This window comes from Aotus nancymaae, unplaced genomic scaffold (assembly GCF_030222135.1).
Source record: "Aotus nancymaae isolate 86718 unplaced genomic scaffold, 86718_ANA_hifiasm-v0.15.2.pri h1tg000006l, whole genome shotgun sequence".
Classification (NCBI taxonomy): Eukaryota; Metazoa; Chordata; class Mammalia; order Primates; family Aotidae; genus Aotus; species Aotus nancymaae.
The window spans coordinates 13,763,892-13,782,102 of NW_026988417.1; positions in this window are offsets into that span (position 1 = coordinate 13,763,892).

Below are 18,211 nucleotides of genomic sequence, written 5' to 3' on the forward strand. Positions count from 1 at the left end.
GTGTTTTATGGTTGCAGAAAATAATATTTTCATTCCCTTGTTTATAGAAATGGCCATATGTAGCTCAATGTTACCTGCTTTATTTAGTAAGAGAGAAAAGCAAAAATAAAACATAATTTGTCTGACAATTTTTCTGGCACTGTGTCTCAAACATTTGGTCATAGTTAAAGAGTGGAAACAAGCAGTATCAATAATGGTTTTAAATGATATGAAACACATCAAGAGTAAAGCTTGCCTATTAAGGAGCACAGTTGTATATATTGCCAAAAGACAAAAGCAAAAAAGGACCAAGTTTTCCCCCATGGACAGAGTATTCTGAAAAACATATGACCTTGATTATTATAGAACTTGGGGTACAAATGAAGCAAGAGAAGACCTGAAAGTCTTTGAAAAACACAAGTTTTCTAAATTTTTTTCTAGTTTGTATTTGTCTCTCCACCAACTGAAACATATCATTAAATCACTTAATGATATGTTTCAGTTGGTGGAGAGACAAATACAAACTAGAAAAGGGCAATAATAATTACTGGAGGTAATCACAAGTGTATTATGCAAATACATACCTTTTCTATTTGCATAACAGTATTTGCATATTATGTGCTTTTTACAGTTATTTTCAGATATAAATGACAACTTGGCTGGTATAACATTCTTTGACTATATTTCCTTCTGATTTGGAAGTCTTCGAACATTTAGTGACACAGAGAAGTCTGACAATAACTCTATCATTTCTAGAAGTAGATAGTTATTACTAGTTTTTGTTTTGTTTTGTTTTTTGAGACTCCCATGCTGGAGTGCAGTGGCACAATCTAGGCTCACCACAACCTACATCTCCCAGGTTCAAACAATTCTCCTGCCTCAGCCTCCTAAGTAGCTGGGACTACAGGCAGGCGCCATCATGCCCAGATGATTTTTGTATTTTTGGTAGAGATGGGGTTTCACTATGTTGGCCAGGTTAGTCTTGAACTCCTAACCTTGTGACTGCCAACCTCAGCCTCCCAAAGTGCTAGGATTACAGGTGTGAGGCACCACACTTGACCTAATAGTTTTCTTTATTTCTTTTTTTTTTTTTTTGAGATGAGGTTTCGCTCTTGTTACCCAGGCTGGAGTGCAATGGCGCGATCTCGGCTCACTGCAACCTCCGCCTCCTGGGTTCAGGCAATTCTCCTGTCTCAGCCTCCTGAGTAGCTGGGATTACAGGCATGCGCCACCATGCCCAGCTAATTTTTTGTATTTTTAGTAGAGACGGGGTTTCACCATGTTGACCAGGATGGTCTCGATCTCTTGACCTCATGATCCACCCACCTCAGCCTCCCAAAGTGCTGGGATTACAGGCGTGAGCCACCGCGCCCAGCCTAGTTCTCTTAATAGTTATAAAATTTTTTCTGCTTTAAATTTCACTTCGCGTATCCCTAAGAATATGCCCAGATGTATTTCCTTTTATTTGTTATGTTTTGTTTCTTTTATTTTTAGTGAGTATTTTTAAGCAATGCATTAAGTCCATTTCAACCTCATGATCTTGGAAAAACAAATACATCATTAAATTTAATTCTCTTCTAATTATTCGTGTACTATCCCAAAACAAACAAACAAAACCCCTCAAATTTTAGGTCAGACTTTTATCTATTTTCCAAACTTAGAATCTTACCTCTTATTGTTATTCTCCATATACAAATAAAACACTTTCATATCCTATCTGTCATTGTTATTAGTCCATTTGCATTGCTATAAAGAAATGCCTGATGCTGGGTAATTTAAGATAAAAAAGGTTTAATTGGCAAACGGTTCTGTAGGCTTAGACACATCTGCTTCTGGGGGGTTCTGGAGAGGCTGATAATCATAGCGGAAGGCAAAGATGAAGCAGGCACATTGAATGGCAAAAGCAGGAACAAGGTGATGGGGGGAGATGCCACACACTTTCAAATGACCAGATATTGTGTGAACTCAGAGCAAGAGCTCACTTATCACCAAGGGTCATTCATGAGGGGTCAACCCCATGATTCCAAACACCTTCCACCACGCCCCACATCCAGCATTGGGGATTACAATTTAACCTGAGATTTGGGCGAGGATAAATAACCGAACTATATCAATCATCTTTTTAATTTCATTGTATTGTCTTTTTATCTCTTATGCTTGGTATTCTTTCAGAGAATGCCTTCTTGTAGAAGTCTGCTTGACTGAGCTCTAAAACTAATAAAATAGGAAAATCAAAACAGTCCCCTTTATAAATGATTTTCAGAAGCAAGTTATCCACAAGCATTAAAATACCCCCTTTTTTACCTTTATCTACAGTACATTTTTCATGACCCTCAAGTCGTTATTCTAATTATTGCACATTTCACATCTTATTACATTTTGTTACAATTGCCCATTTATTTGAAAATTACATTTTACTCAGTTTTGAAAGTTGGTATCTACCCAGAACGAGCATTTGTCAAATGACATACTGTATATCTTGTCCTGGATTCCATCCTCTTCCTGGTTGGTTGAAAATCACTTTACCTTAGTAAATCAAAAGCAGGTCATCTTCTCATCTCATAGGCCAGTAAACAGAAACTAAAGAATTTTCACTTAGAAAGTCTTCTTAATGTGTAGTCTTTTTCTACCTTACTGCTCATCGTAAGATAGAATATACCACAGCCAGCCACATGCAAATCCCTATCCCAATCTCTAAATCAGCTGTTTCTCATTTTGCATTTTCTGAATTTGGAGACATCAATTGGAGAACATGATAAGAAGCCAGGAAAGAGAGAGAGATCCAAGATGGCCGATTAGCAGCAGCTTAGGATTGCAGCTCCCAGTGAAAGCGCAGAGAGTGAGTGGACGCCACACTTCCAGACGAATTTTTGTTGCCCACAGACCAGGAGATTCCCAGCGGAGGAGCCCCACGGGTCGCCAGCGTGACTCTTTTGGATGGTGTGGCTGTTTTGCCAGCACCCCGGCGAGGCGGTTCTCAGTGTGGAGTTTATGGGACTGGGTGCCCTTTTAGTTGGTGTTTGGAGCTCCGGGAAGGCAGAGTTGCCCATTCAGCTGACTGAAAAGGGGACTGAAGCAGGGAGCCAGACTGGGAGATTCCCAGACAGAAAAACGCCATGAATCTCAATGCCGCTGTTTCAGCCAGGGCAATGGGTTGCCACAGGGGAAATTGTACAGATTCCGGCACCCTTTCAGCGGGCGACTGGAACACCTGGGAGAGAGTCGACCGTTCAACTTAAAAAAAAAGAAGAAGAGGCTCTGAGACAGGGAGCCAGGCGATCGGGCTCAACTGGTCCCACCACTACAAGAAAAACATCAATTGAAAGTGCTGAGGATTGAGAGTTTCACAGCAAGCATAACTGAACCTGGGAAAGTCCAGCTTTGTGGGGGAGGGGCGTCTGCCAAAGGAAAACTAAGAAACAGAAAAAAACTTCATCACCAACAAGCTGGACGTTCACTCAGAGACCCAATCTGAAAGTCAGCAATTACAAAGACAACAGGTGGATAAATCCACAAAGATGGGAAGAAACCAACGCAAAAAGGCTAAAAACACCCAAAATCAGAATGCCTCTCCTCCTACAGGGGATCGCAGCTCCTCATCAGCAAGGGAACAAGGCCTGATGGAGAATGAGTGTGATGAATTGACAGAATCAGGCTTTAGAAGGTGGATAATAAGAAACTTCTGTGAGCTAAAAGAACATGTTCTAACCCAATGCAAAGAAACTAAGAACCTTGAAAAAAGGTTTGACGAAATGCTAACTAGAATAGATAATTTAGAGAAGAATATAAGTGAATTAATAGAGCTGAAAAACACAATACAAGAACTTTGTGAAGTATGCACAAGATTTAACAGTCGAATTGATCAAGCAGAAGAAAGGATATCAGAGGTCAAAGGCCAATTTAATGAAATAAAACGAGAAGATAAGATTAGAGAAAAAAGGGTAAAAAGGAATAAGCAAAGTCTCCAAGAAATATGGGGCTATGTGAAAAGACCTAATCTATGTTTGGTAGGTGTACCTGAATGTGATGAAAAGAATGAATCCAAGCTGGAAAATATTCTTCAGGATATGATCCAGGAAAACTTTCCCAAACTAGCAAGGCAGGACAATACTCAACTCCAGGTAATACAGAGAACAGCACAGAGATATTCTTCAAGAAGAGCAACCCCAAGGCACATAATTGTTAGATTCACCAGGGTTGAAATGAAGGAGAAAATACTAAGGGCAGCCAGAGAGAAAGGTCAGATTACCCATAAAGGGAAGCCTATCAGACTCACAGCAGATCTCTCAGCAGAAACCCTACAAGCCAGAAGACAGTGGGGCCCAATATTCAACATCCTTAAAGAAAAGAACTTTCAACCCAGAATTTCATATCTAGCCAAACTAAGCTTCGTGAGTGAAGGAAAAATAAAATTTTTTGCGAACAGGCAAGTACTCAGAGATTTCATCACCACCAGGCCTGCGTTACAAGAGCTTCTGGGGGAGCTGCTCTGCTATGTATGAAACCCCGATCCAATCCTTGTGTCGAGGGCTGACTTTCAATAGATCAATAAATTACAAGAGCTTCTGAAAGAAGCACTACACATAGAAAGGAACAACCACTATCACCCATTTCAAAAACATACCAAAAGGTAAAGAGCATCACCATAATGAAGAATCTACATCAACTAATGGGCAAAACAGCCAGCTAACATTAAATGGCAGTATTAAACTCACATATATCAATATTAATCCTAAATTTAAATGGACTAAATGCCCCAATCAAAAGACACAGACAGGCAAATTGGATAAAAAGCCAAAACCCATCAGTATGCTCCATCCAGACCCATCTCACATGCAAGGATACACAAAGATTTAAAACAAAGGGATGGAGGAAGATTTACCAACCAAATAGAGAGGAAAAAAAAAAAAAAGCAGGAGTTGCAATTCTCGTATTTGATAAAATAGACTTTAAAGCAACAAAGACCAAAAGAGACAAAGAAGGACATTACATAATGGTAAAAGGATCGCTTCAACAAGAAGAGCTGATGATCTTAAATATATATGCACCCAATACAGGAGCACTCAGATACAAAAGGCAAGTTCATAATGACTTACAAAGAGACTTAGACTCCCACACATTAATAGTGGGAGACTTTAACACTACATTGTCAATATTAGACAGATTAACAAGATAGAAAATTAACAAGGATATCCAGGACTTGAACTCAGACCTGGAACAAATAAACTTAATAAACATTTACAGAACTCTCCACCCCAAATCCACAAAATATACATTTTTCTCAGTATCACATCACACCTATTCTAAAAGTGACCACATAATTGGAAGGAAATCACTCCTCAGCAATTGCATAGCATTTCACAGGTTTAAATGAAATATTGGTTGGCTGCTTGTTTTTTATTTTCCTCCCTTATTCCTTCCTGTCTCCATTGTTAAGCACAATTATTGGCATAAAAGAGGTTTTCAATACTCATTTTTAGACTGCATTCTAGCCTGGGCAATAGAGCAAGATTTCCGTTCTCTCTCCCTATTTCTCTTCCTTTTTCTTTCTCTCTTTCATTCTTTTTTTTTCTTTCTTTCTCTCTTTCTTTCTTTCTTCTTTTCTTTCTTTTTCTTTCTTTCTTTTTTTTTTCTCTTTTTTTAAAAAAAAAGAAGCTAGGAAAAACTGAACCCAGTTTTCTATTACAAAACAAATTGTGCCTTTGAAATCCAGGAAAAGAGTGACAAAAAGTCTTCCTAGCTATTTTAAGTGGCTTTTATAAAACATAGTTTTTCTGCCTCATTTCTGAATCAATTGATGATCGGCATAGAATCCAGGCATATTGAGATTAAAATCCACTTTGTTAATAATAAAATTGGTGGAGAACTTGAACTCAGATCTGCAGCCAAGCGGAATTACTGTTACTGTACCCTGAGTTAGATAGACTTACCTTCTCATGTGGAACAAGGCAAGCTCAGGCCTTTACCTGTTGGTGCTGTCTCTATGACCTAAGCCTGAAGGAGAAAGAGAGCATGTGTTTCCTACAGGGAGGAGTGAATAAGAGGTGTTGACAGTGTAACATTCCCAGAAACAGGAAAAAAGGATAAGAGTGCCCACCCTAACATATAATTGTTAATTGTTCCCTTTCTTTTCAGCTGGAACCCCTAGAGTAGATGGGTTACCAATTGTATATTAAATTCTGTTAAATAGGATAAATGGTTGATTAAACTTTCTCTTAGATTCTGAGATTGGGTTGGTAAACTTTCAAAACTGCGTGTGAATTTGGTTCCTTGGAGATTTTAATAAGAATTTAGAAAGTTTATTATGAGATAAGCTAGCCTAGCCTATTTTTTTTTCTTTTTGTTTCTCTCTTTTCCAGAGTTTCTACAAAGAACATACTGATTAGAATCAAAAAACAATAGCAATGAATAAGCAATTAACAAATCAATGTTAATTGCTTTAGAATAAGGCTCACCCTTAAAGAAATGCACTGTGCCTCCCTGCTCACTAAATGCTATTTTACATGCGCTAATCTGCTCAAACTGCTATAAAAAATATCACAGGCTGGGTGGTATAAACAACAGACATTTATTTTCTTATAGCTCTGGAGGCTAGAAGTTCATGGTCGAGGTGCTGGCAAATTTGGTTTCCACTGATGGCTTGCATCTGGCCTTGTAGATAGCTGTCTCTCACTGTGTTCTCACGTGACCTTTCTTCTGTACTAGCATAAAGGTAGAGAGATCGCTGGTATCTGTTCCTCTTCTTATAAAAACATCAGGCTTTGGTTAGTTAGGGCCACACCTTTATGACTACATTTAACTTTAGTTCCTCTTCAAAGTTTCTATCTCCAAGTACCATTGCATTGTGGGTAAGGGCTTTGGCATTAACATATGACTTTTGAGGGAACAGCCTTCAGTTCTAACACTGTAATTCTAATTTACTCTAATAATTTACCTTGATATCAATGTGAAGAAAAAGTTTGATCAAGTAAGGATTCTGCCCAGTATTGTGTAAGTAAACATAAATTACCTCAAACATGATTTGAATTAATGTTTCTCTTGAGTGCATAAATACCATGACCAAATTTGTTCAAAGAGTCAGATACATGGTGGAGAAAATCCTGTGTCCTTCTCCAGCTTTGCTCTTCACAGTCAAATAATCAGGTTGTTTATACCACCAACTACTGGTGACTATCACTATCAAATATGTCACTAACTCGTATTTAAGTGTGACAAGTATTTTTCAATTAGCTATAGGCAAACGGTTGCTATAGGACACATAAAGATAGATAAGACATCTTAAAGACTTGAAGACATGGCATTGTGGAGTTATAACACATTTATGTAAATAATTTTAATAACGGCAACTATTATTATATGTAATACAATAAGGAGTATATGAGGTATTTGGCGAGTTTAAGAATAGTAATTAATTGGGCATCTAGTACAATGACTTATGTAGGGTAGGCACTCAATATTTCTGCACTGAATAAACAAGGAAAAAGTAAGTGGATGATTCAAAAGACAGTAGAATGCAATTTTTAGGGACACAGTCTCTGGAGTTTAACACCTATAAACATCATGACTTCTAAGGAAGCCAGACTCCTGCAATCCCCTTGAACAAAATATTACATGTACAGAAAGGTAAACAAAAGACCCCTTTCCCAGCCACCAACCAAGATGTACTTAACATATTTATTATTATTTATTTAACTTTTACCTTAAGTTCAGGGATACAGGTACAAGTTTGTTACATAGGTAAACTTTGTCATGGGTGTTTGTCGTACAGATTACTTTATTACCCAGATATTAAGTCTGATCCCCAATAGTTATTTTTCCTGTTCCTCTCCCTCCTCCCACTCTTCACCGTTATGATATTCCCACTGTGTGTTGTTTCCCTGTATGTGTCCTTATCATTTAGCTCCAACTTATAAGTGAAAATGTGGTATTTGGTTTTATGATCCTACATTAGTTTTCTAAGAATAATAGCCTCCAGCTCCATCCATATCCCTGCAAAAGACATGATTTCATTCCTTTTTATGGTTGCATAGTATCCCATCTGTATATGTACTATGTTTTCATTATCCAATCTAACATTGATAGGCATTTAGGTTGATTGCATGTCTTTGCTACTGTGAATAGTGCTACAATGAACATATGTGTGCATGTGTCTTTATAACAGAAAGATTTGTATTCCCTTCTGTATATATCCAGTAATAAGATTGCTGGGTCAAATGTTTCATGTTTAGGTATTTGAGGAATCTCCACACTGTCTTTCACAATGACTGAACTAATTTACACTTTTAGCAACAGTGTATAAGCATTCCTTTTTCTCCACAACCTTGCCAACATCTGTTATTTTTTGACTTTTTATTCATAGCCATCTGACTGGTGTGAGATGGTATCTAATTGTGGTTTTGATTTGCAGTGATGAGCTTTTTTCATATAATTATTAGCCATATGTATGTCTTCTTTTGAAAAGTGTCTATTCATGTCCTCTGCCCACATTTTAATGGAATTTTTTAAATAGTAAATTTGTTTAAGTTTCTTACAGATGTTGGGTATTAGAACTTTCTTGAATGCATAGTTTGCTAAAATTTTCTTCTATTCTGTAGGTTGTCTGTTTACTCTGTTGATAGTTGCCTTTGTTGTTCAGAAGCTCTTTAGTTTTATTAGATCTCATTTGTCAATTTTTGCTTTTGTCATGATTGCTCTGGGCATCTTCATCATCATGAAACCTTTGCTCTTGCCTGTGTCTAATGGTATTTCCTAGGTTGTATTCCAGGGTTTATATAGTTTTGGGTTTTATATTTAAGCCTTTAATCCTTCTTGGGTGGATGAGCACTTTCTATACATGAGTATAGTGTATTTTGCCATTTGTTTGTGTCATCTCTGATTTCTTTGAACAGTGGTTTGAAGTTCTGTTGTAAAGAGCTGTGACACAATGCCTCTTTGGAGGTGAAAGGGCTAGGGAAAGAATTAATAATTTGGTTGTCAGTTACTGCTGAAGGATCCAGAAGAGGTAATAAGAAATTTGTTGGAAATACATATCTATAGCTGAGAAGAGAGTTTTAAAATTGTAGATTAATGTAATAATAAACACATTGAGGGTATATAATATGGTCAAATGAGAGAGAAGAATGTGGGAGAGAGAGAATGAAAAAACTAATCTAGGGAAATCAGGAAAAATAACAAATAAAGAAATAAGTAAACTTGAAGGAGATTGAGAAGAAATAATTTCAAATGTGTAAGGAGAAGCAGACAAAAGCAATATCATTAATGCCCCCCAAATTGAATAGTTTTTGAAGGAACTTGTCAAACTGGAAAATCATTGGCTGAGGCAATTGCTAAAGGAAACAAAACAAAACAAAACAAAACCACCTTCCGAGGAAAAGTTTTTACAGAATGGATGGCAAAAAAAAAAAAAAAAAAAAAAGCCTCATACAAGAGTTTAAAAATGTGTCGGGAGAAGCTGAGGCCATAAGTTCATCTTGCTTTTCTAAGAAGTTTTTAATTAAGGAAAAGAGCAAGAAAGGAACAAGTAACACATTCATGACTTGATGGAAAGGAGCTTGAAGTTGAAGCTTGGATTTCCCATTAAAAAGCCATTTGTATTTTCTGCATTAGTATTTTCTGATACAATTTGTTGGTATTTTCTTTGAGAAAATTGTCTCAAGAATGTAATGAAGAGCAAACTATGTACCCAGTCAAAATAATGAAAAATTGATGCTTTATTTGTGGACTCGATGATTCAGTGGATTTGGTAGTCATCAACACAATTACCTGCCAGAAGTCTGACAAATCCACAAAAGGCTCATTTCTTACAGAGATAAGCCCTTTTCTATTTTTAATACATTATTTTAAAAATTTTATTTCCACATTTTCTGTTGGACCCATGTATGACACAGGGTGGCTTCTCTTGGTCTCTCTTTTGAACCACATTATTTTGAGCCATAAAGACTAGAATTGTTTTACCTCCATTTTCTTTTAGAGATGAACAAAAAAAATGAATTTTGTTTAATAGAGAGTAAGAATATAAGACACAAACAGAGCCACATTGAGGAGGAATATTAGCCATTTTATTGATCTCTTTTTACGTGAGTCAGAGTGGATGTAGCAGAACATTAAAATTGCAGAGTGTGCACCAGAATTTGGAACTCAGAAATGTAATGATAATGGCTACTGTTTACTGAGCATGTACACTGTAACAGGTGTTTGCCAAGCGTTCCTTGTCACACTGAATATTTTCAGCACCATCTTTTTCTTCATTTTAAGGTGAAGTTCCAGTAAAATAGTCAAGACCTGAAAGTATTGATAGAAGAATTACGATTTGAAGTTTCATTTGTACAAAACTAATGTCTGTTTATTATATCTTGCTTTTTCTCCAGAAAGAAAATGCTATTTAAAGGGTTTATGGATCATTTAAGCATTTTCCAAAACAGTTGTGGAAATTATTTGAGTTGTGTTAATGAATTTTCCTGCGTATTTTTAGAAGGAGCCATGGAGGAGTTTTATAAAAATAAGAAGTTTCATTATAATTTAAAACATATCTTTAAGCTACAAGGAAAATATTTTCTCGACCCTTAAGAACTATAGAGGACCTATTTCTAAATTGAATGTAATGATATTCTATTATTTTTGTTCACTCAGTTTTGTGATTGCCAACTTTTTCACATCTTATATTCAAAAATTGGAAATTCTCAGCAAGTTGTAATTGAAACAATATTTTATTACCACTCTATTGAAAAGTGGGCAGTGTCCTAATTGATGGTGGCTTTCACATATCGGGAATCTTGTTTAGATGGTTTACTTGGTTGGCAAAGAAAAATTAATTACTTCACACTGTATTCGTATTGTAACTTTTTTTCTTGAGTATGTAGTCTTGTGATGATGTTAATCCAGTATAATTCTCTAATCATCCTAGTATAGATTCCTGGAGTTACCCATTACAGCATCTGTCTCAGAACCCAACACCAGCCTCTCAGGGCCACCTGCACCATGATGCCTGATGGAGTATATGGCAAGTGGGTGGGTAACAGATATGCAATAAATGTCTCCTAATTGAAGTGAATTGAAACAATGTAATGTAAAGAAGACAACTACATATAAAAATGCATCCAACAAACAGGTGGTACTGAAGTTAATTTCTGGATCACTAGTTAGAAACACTGTTTGTTTTACATTTTTGTATATGATTTCATGTTTTGCACTGTTTCCTTTTATATCTTTTTTCTTTTATATAGAACTTCTTTTCTTTAAATTTCTTTCTTCCTTCCTTCTATTCATCTCTGCATTTCACCCTTATATAATGTAAAATTGTCTACATTTTATTAAACACTCATTCTGTTAATGTTTTCTAATTACTGTTGTACCTTTGAAATACAGGAATTTCCCACCCTCAGTGATGAAGGTAACTTGCATAAAAATTTAAGTAGCTTTGCCAATATCACACAGCTCAAACTAGCAGAGACATTCAAATCCTGATTCAAATTTGTATTTCCATAGATATAAAGAGCATAAAAGTTGTTTTTTCCTTACGAGACTGGCTAAATTGTGATCCCTGACAATGTGGGCTCTTGACTTCCATATGACTTCAGGCCTTTCTTTCTTCTTCTGTTTAGTTGAGTGACACTGCTAGCCACAGACTGAAAGTTTCCCTCTGGCTCATTATGTATGAAAAAGTTTAAGAAGAGATCATGGATGTTTTTATTCCCCTTGGCAAAATACATCAGTGGAAACATTTCCCTGTAGAAATAATACCAAGGACCAGTAGTTAAATAATCAATAGAAATATTTATTTGTCTTTTCTTCATCATCATTCTTCTATCAGACATTTCTTGGGTTGAATTGGGTTAATTCTGCAGGCCAATTGGCAGATATTTTGAACTTTAAGTTGATCTTTAGGCCAGGCGTGGTGGCTCATGTCTGTAATCCGAGCGCTTTGGAGGCCAAGGTGGGCAGATCACCTGAGGTCGGGAGTTCAAGACCAGCCTGACCAACAAGGTGAAACCCGGTCTTTAAAAAAAAAGAAAAAAAAAAAGTTTATCTTTAAGTCTCTGGGATGGAAGTGGGCTTCATTAATAACTAACCCAATAAGTATTATGTACTATACAATTTTTATCTTTTTTCATTTAATGTCACTAACACTTTATGGAAGAAGATTAAGCCTTGCCAAGTAATATGTAAATATATATGTAAAATTTCTGATTCCAATACCTTTAACTATTTCAATGGTTTTATGTGCCTCTAAATCTCTGTATTGTATGTTTTGTTCAAAATTTCTTGAGTGGTTTGTATTTTCCTAATACAAATCTGATTGCTTGAATATACGGCGTCAGAAATAGGGAGTTGCCTAAGATAATAAATCTCTCTGAAAGTCTGGCCTAATGGATGGCAAGGAAAAGGATGTTATAGGCTGGAAAGACAGTAAGCATGTTACATTGTTACCAAACAATTTGTATTTCTAAGGAAGAAGTGGTAACACAGAATGTTAGTTATGTGTGTTGGTAGTTATTCACTGTACCAGGGTATGTAACAGAGAAATTAATTCATGAAAGAATCAACGGGTTTTTAAGCATAAATGGAAAAGAATGGTCTAGATAGCTCACACTTTAAATTGGAAGAAAAGCCACCTTCTAGACTTAAACTGTAGGGAATGAGACTGAAAAAGCTTTTGAGAAGCAAAGGCCAATCAGAATCCAGTATTGCAATAAAGATTGGATTAAGGGTGTAGCCTTGTCATTCAATCTTGATAGCTTAAAGTTGCCGTTAAGCTAAGAGGAAAAGGGAGAGGTGGGGAATAGAGCTGTGGGTAGAGTAAGAAAGGTGAAGGCACGTGGAAAAACTAAGCCTGGAGGAATAATCTAGGTGTGGTTCCCAACAGGTGGAGCCAACTGGAAGCCAATAGATCAGAAGCCTAGTAAGGTATCAAAGAAAAAGTGTTTCTGATGATAATCCTCTTGACTAGTTGAGACCAAAAGAAACCTTCAGAACTTGGTTCATCATTCAAGGGATCCCTCAAGATAACCCATGTCTTTAATGTGTCCAAGAGAGCCAGAGGAAAGGGAGCATTACAGCCTAGGATGCCTCTCTCCCACCTGGAGGTCAGAAACAGTGCCTAGCCAAGTGAATATCCCACTCCTTGGACATGTCTTCACTGTGGGTCCAGCAGGATTCCATAACTGCAATTGACCCGTGTCTGCTGGGGATCTTTCAGTCTGCTGTTATTTGAGGGAAACATTTTACTGGGGTCACCCTAAACCCATTCAATCTTGTATCTGTGCTATCTGTGTTAGTGTGTGTGAGCAGCTAACTTATATTTTTAGTTCATACATTGCTGGATGCAGGGCAGCCACACCCCTATCTGACAACAAGGACTACACTTAATTAAAAAAAAAAAATCCTGAATTTTAAGCTAAACATAGTGACTGAAGGGAATGTTTGATTTTCTTTACTGAGAAAGAGATGAGTGTGTTCTGTAATTAGAAGAAATATGTTTTGGTTACTCCCATGGTACTCACTGCCTGATAATAACACCCTTGTATAATCTCCTTCCCTGGTGGGTTGGCAGGACCTATGACTTGATTCTAAGCAACAGACCAACAGTAATCACCAACCACTATTAGCAAAGGTGATAAAATGTTTCTCCTGTGATTACACTAAATGTAAATAGTGTTAGAGCTTTGCTTCTGTGATTATGTTATATTACATAAAACTGTCTGCTGTCAGACCCACTCTAAAGTCTCTGTCCGTTGCTGGCTTTGACAAAACAAGTTTTTGTGAATGCTACAGCCACAGGAAACAAATTCTACTACTAGTGTAGAAAGAACTAGGAAATGCCCCCCACAGCCCCTCAACTTGAGCTTGCAGATGACAATGCAGCCTGGCCCACACTTGATTGTAGCTTGTAAGACTCCTAGTGAATGACCCAACAAATCCATGGTTGAATTCCTGATCCACAGAAAATGTGGTTTTAAAGATCTAAGTATGTTTTAATATTATGCATTATAGTAGTCTCCCCCTAGCTTCGGAGTCTATGTTCTAAGACTCCCAGTGGATGCTTGAGACCATGAATTGTATTGAATCCTATATATTGTTGCCTTTAGTGCCATTTTTGTCTTAACTGAGAACTGTGACTGTAACTTTTTCAGTTTGATGTATAATAACAAAACTAGCATAAATTTTTCCTTCTTCACAATTTCAGGGCTAGAAGATCTGTTTTTACCTTAGACCTTAACAACTTCGACATGTGATTGCTTTCTTTCCTTATTAAGACAAGAACTTTCACCTTTTCAATTAAGAAAGTACTTTATGGCTGCTTTTTGGCACATCACAATTGCCAATATCACTACTTTTGCACTTTGGGGTCATTATTAAGTAAAATAACGGTCACTTGAACACAAGGACTGATACTTCCACAGTTGATCTGATAACTGAGGTCACTGCTAAGTGACTAATGGATGGGTAGCAAATACAGTATAAATATGCAGAATCAAGGGATGATTCTCTTCCAAAGGATGGAATGGGACGGTGTGAGCTTTCATCACATTACTAGGAATGATGTGCAATTTAAAACTTATGAACTATTGCTGGGATTTTCCATTTAATATTTTCAGGCTGTGGTTCAGCATGGATAACTGAAACCATGGAAAGCAAAACCACAGGTAACGGGGAACTGCTGTAATAGAAGTCCAATACAGGTGTGTTTGGATGTGTGATGACCAGAAGGATAGACAGTGAAAAAAGTTGCTTGCAGACCACAAAAAATTCATTGGCTTTTTTTTTTTTTTTATGGTTTGGAATTGCTATTAGGAAAAGATTCCAGTGAGGAATCTTTTACCCTTTTATATTCTCTTACCCTTTTATCAAGGTAGGGCCATATGAGCAGCTCTGATTAATGCATACTGGAAATGATATGTACCATTTCTGAGTAAAGATTTCTTTGTGTCCTGTATGCCTGACACATAGTCTCTTCCTATTGGATCATATGTACTTAAGACAGTCAAATTCCATGAAGAAAGGAGCTTCGATCCTAGGAAAATTACATTCCTCTTGCATGTTTTCATCAATAATTTAAGCTGTAAAGTGAGAGAACAATAAACTCGTATTGTGTTAGTCCATTGACGCTTGGGATTTTTCATAATATAACTTCATCTATTCTTACTAACACTATGAAAGCCAAGTATTTTTATATTCATTTAATTTTAATCGAGACAATTTCTTGAATTAATTTTATAATATTTAAATGGCAAATGTTGTTATGTATATACACAAGTGCATTTTATCTTCGAAGTGAAACAAAAAGTAAACTAACATTGCTTCCAACTCAGTTTATGAATACATCAATGAAACAAATAAATAAATCAAGCACGCCACTTTTACATCAATTTTCTAGAACTATATATGCATATTCCAAAATGAAAGTAATATATCCACTGGTGAATGCCAATATGCAATTGAAACTGTGTAAATATTGTGGACGTTGACAACTAACAGATTTGAACCTGGTTTCAAAAGGTCCAAGGTGTTTGACCTTGGCAAAGTAATTTAACCTGTTTCTCATTTTTGTCATCTTGTAAATGTGTATAGTATTTATAATATAGAACCATTATGAAAAGGTAATGATGTAAAATATCAGGTAAGCACAGTTCTTGTCACTTAGTAGGCGGTCAAACACTGCTAGATCTCTTCTCTTTCCCCCTTTATGTATGTGTATCGTAGGATGTCAAACAGATAATGGATAGCATCAATTATAGGGATGACACCTCCAGGACATTACTAATGAGAGTCATACATCAAAACACTAGGATTATGTGTTATGCAACTATTTGCTGAAGCTGTTCCTATTTTAATTTTCAAGACAGTAACTCCAGAGCTTTCTAATATAACAAAATTTATATTTACTTTGAAAGCTATACAGTACTTTGATTATAAAAACAAACTGACAAAACTACATTTGGAATCACTACATCTTTACAAAATCCTCCAGTCTTTTATGTTCATATATTTCTAAATAAAAAGAAAAAATTCTGTGTAGTAACAGCTCTGTGTGTGTGTGTGTGTGTGTGTGTGTATGTACACACATGTAACTCAAGAACTGAAGAAAGACTGAAGACATGTTTGTGTGTGACAACCTTGGAATCTAATGATCAGTATTTTGCTTCTTGCTCACTTTCCCTGTACATACCAGGCCTGTTCACCTTTATTCTTTTAATTTTTCTCTCTTCTCTTTTCATTACCAATGTCCCTCCTCTTATCTCACCTATTCTTCAAAATCCAGCTTAGGTTTCTCCTGTGCTAGAAGGTTCTCCTTAAGATTTCTCTCTTCATTAGCTAATTTTGGTCCTACTTGTTTCTAGAGCAGAGGTCACAACTGGCCCAGAAGCGTGAAACTTGGATTCTGAGGGTCCAAGTCCATAGCAGAAAATTCCAATGCTACAGGGATATTGGTGGGGAGAGGTGAACTAAAATATCAAGGAAGGTGTCTACACACACCATTTCTGGGGGGGTCAAATGTGAGTTTGAAGTTGGAATCCCAACAGTGGAGAGAGATACAATATCATTATGTAAGTCTACATGAAAGGTTTCCAAGAGGGTGAATTTCCCTAGACTGTTCTACAGAGGATATCTTATCTTTGTGTTCATAAGACTTTATTGTTTATATTCATAGATTAATTACTATGTCAGCCTACATGGCCTGAAGTACTATGTCTTGGTAGGTAAATAACAGTGCTCTAGATATGGCTTCACAATTTATTAACTGCATTATCTTAGCTATGCTGCTGAACTGCTTCCGAGTCTTGGTTTAATAAGATACAAGAGGTCAGGTAATGTCCATCTCATGGAAGGATGGGAAATTTAGTGGGATAATGCATGGAAAAATGTTTGCAAATTCAAAAGTCGGGAGAAACACTAAAGAATGTTTTTATCTGTGCATCTGAATCCAGTTAGTGTTCCTGATCATCTGAGGCTAGATAATTTATAAAGAAAGAGGTTTATTTGGTTCACGATTTGGGTGACTAGAAAGTCCAAGAGCATGGCATCAGCACCTGCTTGGCTTCTGGAGAGAGTGTTTTTCTATGTTCCAATGTGATGAAGAGGCAGAAAGAAAAGCAGATGTGAGCAAAGTGGCCAAAAACAAGATGTAACCTCAATTTGCAACAACTACTTTCACTGGGACTAATCTATTCCTGAGAAAACTAATCCAGTCTCATAAAAAAGACATTAATCTATCTTTATGACCTAATTATCTATGTAGAGTACCACCTCCTAACGTTGCCACAATGGAAATTAAGCTTCCTACATGAGCTTTGGTGGGGAATACTCAAACCATAGCACCGCGCAACAAAATTGAGCACTCTTTGAATGCTATTTATTAACTCCTCTATAGACATGAAATACTCATTTTTTTAAACTTACAGTGAAAGCTTTTTGATGGGAGGAATCCATATATCATTATTACTAAGGCATGCTTTAACGTATACGTCTAGGAGTGCATTTGATATTCAACACATTTGTCTAGTGTTCAGTGAATGATTACTCTTCTCTCTGCATGACACTTTCTAGTCTTCTGGTTTCTTTTATGTCTCTTCTTACAAAAAGAAATTTACATAAATGATCACTTTTCAGAATTAAATTAAGCTGACAATGTAAATGATGGGATTTACCACTGCATGAAATAACTGAGTTCAAATCCTGGCTTTGCCACTCACACAATTTTTGAGTAAATTGCCTAGTTTCCCTTTATCTCTTTCTTAACTTAAAACTATTCTTTTCTCCATTATTCAACTGTAAAATGGAGATATGAGTAGTTTTCTCAGGGAGTTTTCAAATGGCCAAATGACTTAAGGTATGTGAAGTACAAAACACAGTGCTTTCCTTACCACAAAATAGTTGAACAATAAATGCTGCTTCCCCTTATCTTCCTTCTGCCAATGTTGTCTCTTCCCTTGAAGGATGTGAAAGCATGGCTGATCTCCCTACTTGATTATTGATGGCCTGCTTTCCTGTAACTATCTCCAATTTTAAGGATTATAGACATAGAGGAGGTATGTCAGAATGAGTGGCTACAGGGAAGGTTTTCTTTTTAAAGTTAATTTATTTTATAAAACAATAGCCTTGGTTGTCCCTGCTTGATAATCCCCACAGCATCCTCCTATCTACAGATAAAAGGACTTTCTACTTTATAACAAGAAGAAGGCTGTTTGATGTCATTTTGAAATTTTAAAGAAGCCGATAGAAGGAAATCTAGAAA